Genomic DNA, 11,700 nt, shown 5'->3' on the forward strand with positions numbered 1-11,700 from the left:
CAGGGACTCAGGTTATACATGCTTCTATGCTAAATATGAAAAAAAAATATATATATATATATATGTCCCAGGTCAGATCGATGAGGTAAACAGTAAACTGTATTTATATATTTTCTTCAATTTTGGGAACTGTTCTCTATCCTAACCCAGCTTTCTAGCCCTATTCTCAATTCTGAAATCATCTTCACAGACAATATTTTTAGTCTGTCTCCATGTTAGCTATCAAACTCTGTAAAAATTACTAAAGTCATGGGTCCCTAGGACATACCTAAAATAGACTTACTAGCTTCTTTCCACGCTAAGATCTCAGTTATCATCTGCTCTATTCCTTTTTGGTTCCTGTTTGTTAAGCAGTTTGTCCTGATTTTTATCTTACCACTTTTCAGTCAACAAGTTGCAGGTGCTACTATGATTCCATCTTGAACTTCTTGGGCAGATAACCTCACCAATGTGTCCTGGAACCTCACCTCTCCAAAGTCCTAACCCACTAGGGAAAGATAAAAACAGACTGGGGATATGGCTCGACCTGCCGACGTCCATGCCTAGCAGAAAAACAATTATAGAAGCCAGAACTCCCATCTTCTGCATCCCATGAAGAATTCTGCCATACTTCCAAAGGGGGATAAATGTTAGGGGAAGATGAACAAAGGGCTCTGAACACCAATTCCATCAGGACCCAGAGAAAGGAGAAAAAAGAAAGGACTTTTGGAAGTAGTAGTAGGTGTAGGTGTGACTTAGAAAAGAAGGCAGGACCATAAGGAAAAAAGTGGGCAAATATATGTAAATATAGACAGTTAAAGAAATAATAGTCAACCCATATCTGAGACCTTGGGTAAACTACTGCAGTTTCCAATCAAGGGAGTGGGGAATAGAACTCTGGTGGTGGGAATAGTGTGGAATTATACCCCTGTTATAATTTTATAAATCAATATTAAATCACTAATTTAAAAAAGGAAAAAAAAGAAATAAAAAGAAAAAGAGTAGAAACTGTACCAAGGTTTTGCATTGTTATTGTTATGCATACTTGATAACCAGTTACTAATTATTTACTGTATTCAAGGATTTAGGAACTCAAAGTTATGAGGCTCTGAGCTTCCATGTTCAATCCCTAACCACCATAAGCCAGAGCTGAGCAGTGCTCTGATGATTAAAAAAAAAAAAAAAAGAAATAGAAATAAAAGCTATGGTTTAAGAAGGCAATAGTTATTGCTGTAATCAAATTATTTGGAAATTGGGTTAACTTTGAAAAATTCCTTTGTTAGGATTTGCTGTATCATACACAACATAATTTATGTCCTTTGATATTATTTGCATATAGCTGTGCCACTGGTTGCTTCTGTTCTCCCTGTTCTCCTAAGCTTTTAAGAGAGTCAACATATCAACATATCAAAGATTCAGCCTATGGTCTGTGCATTAAAAAGTTTGAGACATTCAATCAATTTTCCCCTCTCGTATTAATTAAATGATGATTTATATGACTAAAAATTAATAGGAGTGTACATAAACACCATTCCCACCACCAAAAGACTGTGTCCCATCCCATCCTCCCCAGTGAAGCCAAACATCCACCCTCACCCTCAACCCAGAGATTTTTGTTTGAGTGGGATCATCCCATACTCATCTTTGTCTTTCTGATTTAGCTCACTTAACATAATTCCTTCTAGCTCCATCCAAGATGTGTCAGAGAAGGTGGGTTCATTGTTCTTAATAGCTGCGTAGCATTCCATTGTGTATATATACCACAGCTTTCTCAGCCATTCATCTGTTGTTGGGCACCTGGGTTGCTTCCAGGTTTTAGCTATTACTAATTGTGCTGCTATGAACATAGGTGTACACGTATCTTTTTGATTGGGTGTTTCCCCCAGTCCTGGAACCTCTAGGGTGGGGCTCACTCTCCTGCATGCTTCTCTTAATTCATACCAAATGATATTGCATCTGCTGATCCCAACCTAATAAACGCAATGAATACCACCTCAGCATGCTTCACTTCAGACTGTGTCCAGAGACATCAGGCATGGAATGTTAACCCTTTAGCCTCATTACTTGTGTGAGACCTTTCCTTTCATAGGATTCTCTAATTCTATTTCAGGTGGTTCACTTCCTAACAAAGTCCCAAAACCTAGATATAGACCAGGTCCCATGAGATAGGGCATATGTTCACATGTATCTATAAATTAGAGCAAAATATATACCTGAAAACAAAAGTACACAATAGTCTGCAACGAGTCAGTATAAAGTTCATAATGAAATAGTGTCTACTTAGACTTAAATACCCTCCTCACCTACTTCCTATTATACTTCCCTTACTCACTCCAAAGCTAACCTTATCAAAGTAAGGACTGCAAAAGCTGAATAAAGGCAAGAGACTGGCATACTTTAACGATGACTCTTTAGTCACTATCAGGCCACCCCATCAGCTAGGGCCCTAGTAGGGGTGTCCTGAGATTCCCAGACAGACATGATGGGCCTAGACCTCAAATAAATCCCTCTCCCCAATGTTACTGGTCATCTCTATCAGGAACAACACAACAGACCCCTCGTGGGCCCCTATAGGACCTTGCCTTCAATGTGGATCAACAGTGATAGAGAATGTTCTATCCTCTAAAGGGAGGCTGGACAACATACTCTATGCTACACCTGAGGAAGATGGGTCCTGAAATTGGGCAGCTTGAAACATTCCTACTTATGACCACAGAGTGTGAGCTACAGGGATGCAGAGGTTACATAGGTTCCTAAGGTGAATATGGGCCCCAGATCATATCAAATTCATGGGTTTTACAGTCAACAGTATTTATACACCTTTCCCATATCTGGAAGCTACTTTCTTCCCTGATCCAGCTTTCTGGTCCTTTTTCCAGCCATGACATCACCTCCCCAGACAATAACTTGGATCCACCTGCATATCAGATGTCAGGCTCAGGAAAAAAAAAAAAGAAAAAAAAACTACTATAGCCACAGGCCCTTTGTAATATAACTAAAATAGGCCTACTAGCTATCTACAAAACGGAGACACCCCCAACTCTTCATCTGCACTATTACAGCTGTTAGGTTCATGATTAGTCAACAATTTATTTGGCTTTCTCTTTTCAGCCACTAGGTTCCAGATACTACCATGCCAACCAGACTTCCCGGGACAGACAGCCCCACCAATGTGTCCTGGAGCTCCGCTTCCCCAGAGCCCCACCCCAATAGGGAAAGAAAGAGGCAGGCTGGGAGTATGGATCGACCTGTCGACTCCCATGTTCAGCTGGGAAGCAATTACAGAAGGCAGACCTTCCACCTTCTACATCCCATAATGACCTTGGGTCCATACTCCCAGAGGGTTAAAGAATAGGAAAACTATCAGGGGAGGGTATGGGATATGGAGTTTTGGTGGTGGGAATTATGTGGAGTTGTACCCCTCTTATCCTATGGTTTTTACTTTTATAAATAAAAAATAAAAATATTTATTTTTATAAATAAAAAATAAAAAGATTTTACTTTTATAAATAAAAAAAATTAAAAATATAAAAAAAGAAAGTTTCTAGGCTAGAATGACTGAACTGAATCTTAGAAGGTAGAGAAGCTTTTTGTTTTAAATTGATAGTTTAGGATTTAATTTGTTATGCAGCAAGTTAAGGGGTTAATTTGTTACACAGCAATTGATGAACCGCTATAGTATCTTACGGAGGTTATACCATCAGTATGAATAGGATACCGTGGAGAACACACAGACATCTAAACTTTGCTTTCTAACATTTCTTTACATATATTAATCTCACATATTTTTAGACTCACCTAGATTAGAAAGTTTGAACAAGGGCTAGGTGATGGTGCACATGGTTAAACACACACAGTACTAAGCACAAGGACTCACTCAAGGACCAGGGTTGAAGCCCGTGCTTCCCACCTGTAGCGAGAACACTTCACAAGCAGTGAAGCAAGTCTGCAAGTATCTATCTACCTTTCTCTCTCCTTCTCTATCTCTCCCTCTCTTCTCAATTTCTCTCTGTCCTATCAAACAACAACTACAATAATAATGATGGGAAAAAATTGGCCACCAGGAGCAGTACTGGCACCAAGCCCCAGTGATAACCCTGAAGGCAAAAAAAAAAAAAAAGGAAAAAGAAAAAAGAGAACAAGCATTATGAATGGGAGAGACAAGTAATAACAGGAAGCAAGACAATTTGAATATTTTTTAAATATTTACTTATTGGACAGAGACAGAGAGAAATTAAGAGGGGAGGCAGAGATAGAAATGAAGAGAGGAGAGACACCTGCAACACTCTTTCACTGCAGGTGGGGAACAGAGGCTTGAACCTGGGACCCTGCACACTGTAGCATGTCTGTTCTAGCCAGTGTGCCACCACCTGGCCCCCAACAATCATAGTTTTGTCTGATTTCCCCCACAAAGGAAATGTAGGTTGAGGCTGACTAGTGTTAGGACTTGGTCTTTTTCAGTATCAGCAGTGTCAGAACTAAGTTAATAACCTGCTCAAAGGGTTATTCATGATGACCTAGAGTGAGAACAAGAGGGTACGTAAGCAAGAGGGCAAGTAAAAGTCATTTTTAAGGGGGTTGGACGGTAACTCAGTGGGCTAAGCGCTGGTGGTGTGAAATGCAAGGACCAGCGCAAGGACTGGCATAAGGATCCCAGTTTGAGCCCCCCACTTCCCACCTGCTGGGGAGTCGCTTCATAGGCAGTGAAGCAGGTCTGCAAGTGTCTATCTTTCCCTCCTCTCTCAATTTCTTCTTGTTCTATCCAACAATGACAATATCAACAACAACCACCACAACAACAATAAAAAAGGGGGCCAGGTGGTGGCACACTTGCTTAAGTGCACACACTACAGTGCACAACGACCCAGGTTCAAGCCCCTGGTCCCCACCTGCAGGGGAAAAGCTTCACAAGTGTGAAGCAGGGATGCAGGTGTCTCTCTGTCTCTCTCCCTCACTATTTCCCCTCCTCTCTCAATTTCTCTCTGTCTCTATCCAATAATAAATAAATAACACTATTTTTTTAAAAAGTCATTTTTGAGAAAGTAATAAGCACGAAAACCATACAAACTATATATCCTGTCAGTCCTAAGAAATTATTGTAAATCCAAAAAATAAAAATCATATCAAAAGTTGTATTTTTCTGGTTTTGACCTTTATATGGTAGAGGAAGGAATGAAGGAGGCAAAATACTCTGAATATGCAATAGTACTCTGAAGAGATGACAAGGAATTTCTAGAAGTCAGCCAGTATAAATAATTTCTTGCCTCTTTACCCCCTATTCTCTTCATGCTGTTGAGTATCTACTTGAATTTCAAAATATCCTCTCACTGAAAGCTCTTACATACCACTCAACTCAGGAGTCTGAAATGGTCCTCACCACAGAAAAATGTGATCGTGCACTGCAATGCAGAAGGGACTCCAACCCACACAATCGATACACATGATGCAGCACAGAATGTTTTCTCAACTTCAGGACACGATATTCTTTAGGCAGAACTAGTTTCATAGCTTGTGGTCACAGAGAAAAATGAAAATGCAAAATCTCTGTTTAAAAATTCACAAGTACAAGATACCAACCAGAGAACATGAAACCAAATGTGAATCCTGAATGCAGGACCCTGGGAGTTACTCAGGTTTTACAATCATGAAACAGGTCTAGTCCCTTATTGGTCACAAATTATGTCGTCTCAGGCAATAGTGCCTTTTTATGCATCCAAGAAGTTGTGTGGTTATAATCCAATACAGTGAGGATTAAGTGGGATAATGAATATAGTGTACACTGAGTGCTTAGCACATAGTAAGTAATCCATAAATGGAAACTATACTCTTACTGCTCAATAAAATGTCCAGGTTATTATCAGAACAGTAAGTTTAAGAAATTAATTGCTTAACTGCTATTGAGATGATGAAAGAATAAGAATGATATTTCAGGACAACTAAAATAATGAAACAAAGAACAAATCTTTTACTTGACTCTTCTATCTTTACTAACCACTTTCCTATTTCTCTTCGTCCTTTCACTGGAAAACATTTAAAAAAAGGTGGTCTTTATGTTCTCTCAATTTCTTTTCTTTCTTTTTTTTTTTGTAAAATATTTTGATTATTATTGAGAGACATAGGAGAGAAAGAGAAACAGAGCATCACTCTGGTACATGCACTGCAGATGGAGTTTGGGACTTCATCCTTGATAATCCGGTATTTTACCCACTGCAGTACCTCCTGGACCACAATTTCTTACCGGCATCTATGCCACAACCCTTTTAAATTAGTTTTGTATATCCCTATGGTTGGGCCCAGGAGATAGTTCACCCAGTAGAGTGTGAGGACCTGGGTTCAAGTCCCCAGCTAACACATGGAAAAGCACGACACAAATGGAAAGCTTGAAAAGCCATGGAACAGTACTGTGGTATCTCTCTCTCTCCCTGTGCTGAGAGAGAGCAAGAGAAAGAGAGAGATAGAGAGAGCAAGAGAAAGAGAGAGAGCAAGAGAGCAAGAGAAAGAGAGAGAGCAAGAGAGCAAGAGAGCAAGAGAAAGAGAGAGAGCAAGAGAGCAAGAGAAAGAGACACAGAGGTGGGGGGGAGAGAGAGAGCTACCACTAAAATGGTGGAATCAAGTAGATCTGAAATGCCAGCGAAAACAAACAAAACCACTCAGGTGAGATTTGGGTTCTTACCATGATGCCAACGTGACTTCCCTGGGCAGATGACCTCATCAATGAGTCTTAGAATCACACCTCTCCAGAGCCCTGCCCCACTAGGGAAAGACAGAAACAGGCTGGGAGTAGAAATCGTCCTGCCAACAACCATGTCCAGCAGGGAAGCAATTACAGAAGCCAGACCTTCCACCTTCTCCAGCCCATAATGACTCTGTTTCCATCCTCCCAGAGGGATAAAGAATAGGAAAGCTTCCAATAGAGGGAGTGGGATGGAGAACTCTGGTGGTGGGAACTGTGTGAAATTGTGCCCCTCTTATCCAACAGACTTGTTGTTCATTATTAAATTAAATAAATAAATAAATAAATAAATAACACTCTGGTGGCAAAAAAAAAAAAATCCCATGGCCATCTCACTAAATTATTATTCTCAATGACTTGCTTACTAAGGGCAACAGATATCTCCCACTTTTTCTGTACAATTTCACAGTGCTGATCAGTTCTAGCTTGAAATACTTTCTTTGCTTGATTCTGTGAGAGTATAACTTCACAACTAGCATTGCGTCTATAATCAGGATGATATCTATGAGGTACACAAAATAGGCCTAAGGAAAATGCATTTGTTAGATGAATAAATTAGATGGTCCCTTGCTTTTGATATTAAAAATGTTTCCTAAAATATTAACCCCACTTCATCTTCCTACCTCCCCCAATGGGGGCAATCTCCAGCATTCAGCTCTTAGTCTCCTATACTCCATTTCTGCTCCATATGCTGCTAACTGTGGTGAACAAAACAAATTGTATGGCTTCAATTGTCACTTTCTATACAAAACTCACTGAATTCTATCTTTTGAACACTAACTCTTCTCCCCCACTTCCAAATAACTATGAGATACACAGTATCACCTCCAGGCACCTACCATTTACTTTTTCTCTTCTCACCCCCCACTGGCTTCCTTTCTGCCTGTTCTGTTTCTATTCATCTTGTCACCCATATTTAAGGCTTTATTTGATTTTATTTCTTGTCCTCCACAGCCAGTCAGTCACAAAATTATTTTCAATTTTCTTCTATAACAGTTATTGAAACTATCTCCTTTTATTTCCTTTGCCATCGCCCCTAATTCAATTCCTTGTCCCCAACATCCAGATTTTTTAAACGACCAACTAGCTGTACATTTCTGTTTTTATCCCTACTGAGATTTATTCTTTACATTATTGTTTAAAACAATTATTTATTTATTTATTTATTTATTTATTTTGGTGCCAATGATCAAACTGAGAGTCAAAATCAGATAAAGCATGTATTCTACCGCTGTGATACATCCCTGACCTAGAACCTTCATAAACACTACATTCATGACTCCCTTTTTCCCATATAAAGCACTGTAAGGATTTCTACCATACAGGATAAAATCAGATCCTAAATATGACATTTAGTGTTTGTTAAATGTTGGTTCCAACCAACTCTTCTAATCCTATAATTTATATGCCTAAATCTTCTCATCTTGCTAAACTGACCCATCTCATCAACTGAGCTATGAAAACTTTCTTCCATATTCTGTAAACATTATTTTTTCTGCACAAGAATCCTTTCCACCATATTTCTCTCAATATAGCAAGTTTCACTGTATTGCTGGGGGTGAGGGGTGAAGGGTGGGGGGCTGTGCTATCTTGATAATCATAGTCCATAGCGAATGTTCTCTTCTTTTCAAAGTTTAGCACTTTGAATAGACTGAATTGATTTACACAAATATATGAGATAGGGTATATTATTACAGATGAAGAAATGAATTAAAATAACTCACCCAAGTCACCCAGCAGAACTGGGATCTGAATTCTTGTTTAGCTCAGAATAACCCCTATTTTATACTGCCTCTCTGATTCTTCCAAAGCTCAAATGCAGTTCAGTGTTTGCACACAAGCCGGTGCCCAGTAAACATGCTGATTGAGAAGAGTGCTTAAATTAGCACAGGCGATTCTCTAACACAGACTTTGTTGATTTTAGCAGTCCAGACTAGGCATATCACAACCCAGTGTCACCTTCTTCACATGGTCTGACTGTCATATAGGGATTTATCAAAAATTCACATTAATCCATTCTAAAATTAAATTTTGGTATAAATAAAGCTAAAAAATTGCTACCTGATTTAATCATTAGATGAGTTTTAGGGATATAGGCTACTGTTTAGCCAATTCTGGGCTCATCCCTGCTATCTCTAAATAATCAGGGAGTAAAAACAGTGACCAGTTGATGGCTTACTGGTAAAATGAACTATTAATAGTTCTAGAAGTGAAGGCAACAGAACAAAACTGTCTTTGCTCTGATAGTCCAGATCTTAGTAGGATCCCAGTAAATGTGAATTGTGGATGGAAAGAGGGGTCATAAAAGGATGGTAGGGAGAAAGAAAAGAATGGGAAAGAGAATAGAAACAAGTGCTGGAAATATTCTACTGAAGAGATGGTGCTATCTGTTCCAGATCCAGCCCTCCTGCTCTACATGGCTGAAACCATGCAACAGTGGGTGTTAACATTTCTCCATGATTTCATCATCTTAGTTCTGAACTGCTTGTGCTGATCCACATCAGTCCAGATTCACTCTTATTCCAGATTCTTCCATCTTTTGATCTTATTACTCATTTTCTGAGCCTACAAATTTGCCTTCACAGATTTTACCTTTCTGATCATGTCGAGTGCATATTCTATTCAGGTATTAGATCTTGTGTTACTATAAACCCTCTTTTTCCCATATCCATACATTGGGCCCATACTTGAAAAGATATGAGTAACAAAGATTAAGAGTGAGGCTCAGAAAAACTGATGAGAGGAAAAAGTGGGGGGAGTGGGAGGAAACTCAGCAAGAAGGAAAACACCACGGAAACCGTGATGGGGATTAGAGTGCCAGACTACTTTTGGAAAGTTATAGAACAGGGAAAGAAGCCAAGGCATCAGAAATTCATTTTTAAAGTATCTGTATTAACTGCTTCCTCTACCTTAAGGGTCCCAATGTTCCCAATCTTTTCTGCAAAGCAAACGTCTGTGTCTTTTAAGCCTGTATTTAGACAAGTTCTCTGGAAAGCCCTCCCTGACCATCTTCTCTGTATATGCACAGATCTCAATATCCATATCTATTATACAGTTATCACTATCACTGGCAATTTTCCCACTAGTTCTTTGACGACAAGGCCTAATTATCTTTTCCTCTTTGCACCTCCAAGATGCCTAGCATCTAGCAAATGTTTGCTGTCCTGTGATAAAAGACATCAAGAACAAAGTGCAATTTGCACTTCACTTGCAAAAAAAAAAAAATCAAACTGTTTTCTTGTGTTTTTCATGTAGAACCATGTTGTTCCCCTTGATTTAGAAGAAATGACTTTAGATTCATAAAGTCTATTGATATCGTTGGGACATTAGCCTGTTTTTTCATTGCTACTGGTGACAGACAGAAAGATATCCCCAGCCACCTCTCAGGCAAGCTTAATAGTAGTGGCACATGGCCCATCCTACCGTTTCTATTGTGATGAAAGCTAAATTACACACTGAGCTTAAAGCAGCCACCAGCCTTAGTGAATTGGTGACGGTGGTGGGGGTGGGGTGGGGTGGGATGAGGGGGTAATAATTAAAAGAAGACACTTGTGTAGCAGACCTGTGTGGAGGGGAAAGAGAGGGTGAGGAACATGAATTTAAACCACGCCTTGTAAGAAATGTTAGAAGAAACTCACGCAACACAGACGCTTCCTCTGGACATGACAGACCCGATCCAGGTGTCCGGCCGTGACCTTTTCCCTTAAGTGTCTGGTCAACAGCGGAGCCCAGAAAGCAGGGGGGCAGCCCCTTTGCTGGGCATCCCTCCTCCTCGATCCGGCACCACTTGGGGCCTGCTTTTCTTTGAGGGGACTGTCCTCTGCTCCCAGCAGCGACAATCAATGCTGGTACCCCCTCCCCCAGCACCGATCTTGCCTTCGTTTAACTGGGGACTCCAACTTGACTCGGGGCCCAGGGTGCCAGCGGCCGGGCTGTCAGGCGCGGGCGGGGGGTCGGGGGCGGAGGTCAGGCCGACCCCGGGTCTCCCCGCAGGCCGCGCAGCGCCCGGGCTGCGGAAGGAGCTCGGCCCCCGAAGCCGCGCGAGTGTCGTGCCGCAGCCGGTCCCCGCAGCCGCCCGCAGTCCGGCCCCGCAGCCCCCCTGCAGCCCGCGCCGCGCCGCGGGTCAGTCCTTCGGCCCCTCGCACTGGCTCCCCGCGCCGCCCCTGCGCCGCAGATCTGGGCTCGGGCGCCTGTCCGCCGGCGCCCACGGAGAAGTCCCGCGTCGCGAGGCCCGGCCCATCCGCCGCGCCCCAGGCCCGGCCGTGACAGCTGGGTGTCCAAAGGGTTAAGCCTGCCGCGCGGCTGCCGGGGTCCTCAGCGCGCCGCCGGTCGGCCGCCGGCCGGCCCCAACGCGCAGGCGCCCGCCCGTTACCTGGGGTCGCGTTCGCGCTCCTCCTCCACCTGGCCGCTCTCTCCCGGGGGCCGCCCCTCAGCCCGCCCCCTCGGCTCCGCGCCGCGCACCCTGCTGGCGGCTCGGACAGCGCCCGGGAAGGAGGGGCATGAAGCGATTACCATATATTAGCATACCAATCGCATCACGTGCCATCTACAGCCAATGGAGACGCCGGAAAGGCGGGGATAGAGCTGAACACGCCTAGGTGCTGCTCCGGGGCTGAACCGGTGGCCATGGCAACGGCTGGGAGGGCGGGGGCTGTGGGGAGGCGGGGGACCCCAGCAGTCCCGCTGGGAGCATGTCTTCTACCAGAGCTCTGCGTGGAAACGCCGCGTACTTTTCCCACCTGGAAGAAGGAGGTGGACTGAATTTGGCTAAGCTTTGATCTGAATGCAGCGAACATTGCTTAACCTCTTAACACAGTTTTAACACTTTCCTGCAGAATATGATTCATGAGGTTATGTGATGTCAGTATGGTTAATCTGACATGATAGAATGGAAAGTGGAAGAGCCGAGAGGCTTGGTTGTTCACCCGACGTCACACAGCCACACTAAGTGGCTAAAGTGGAACTGAATCGGGGAGCGGGCGGTGGCG

The 11,700-nt window shown here is 42.6% G+C and overlaps 1 protein-coding gene across 4 annotated transcripts in view; it reads right to left on the reverse strand.

Annotated features, from left to right (window-relative positions):
• PHC2 (polyhomeotic homolog 2) overlaps positions 1-11,211 on the reverse strand; it is a 120,653-nt gene extending 109,442 nt beyond the window's left edge. Inside the window, exon 1 of one of the 4 annotated variants that reach the window (XM_060205835.1) lies at positions 11,085-11,211. The gene's annotated coding sequence lies outside the window, so the exon portion shown is untranslated. Of the gene's footprint in view, positions 1-10,350; positions 11,019-11,084 lie in introns of those variants that run through there. The other 3 variants (XM_060205834.1, XM_007523237.3, XM_060205836.1) reach the window with 3 other exon arrangements.
• Between the last annotated feature and the right edge of the window lie 489 nt (positions 11,212-11,700).

The sequence above is a fragment of the Erinaceus europaeus genome, chromosome 13 (assembly GCF_950295315.1).
Source record: "Erinaceus europaeus chromosome 13, mEriEur2.1, whole genome shotgun sequence".
Taxonomy (NCBI): Eukaryota; Metazoa; Chordata; class Mammalia; order Eulipotyphla; family Erinaceidae; genus Erinaceus; species Erinaceus europaeus.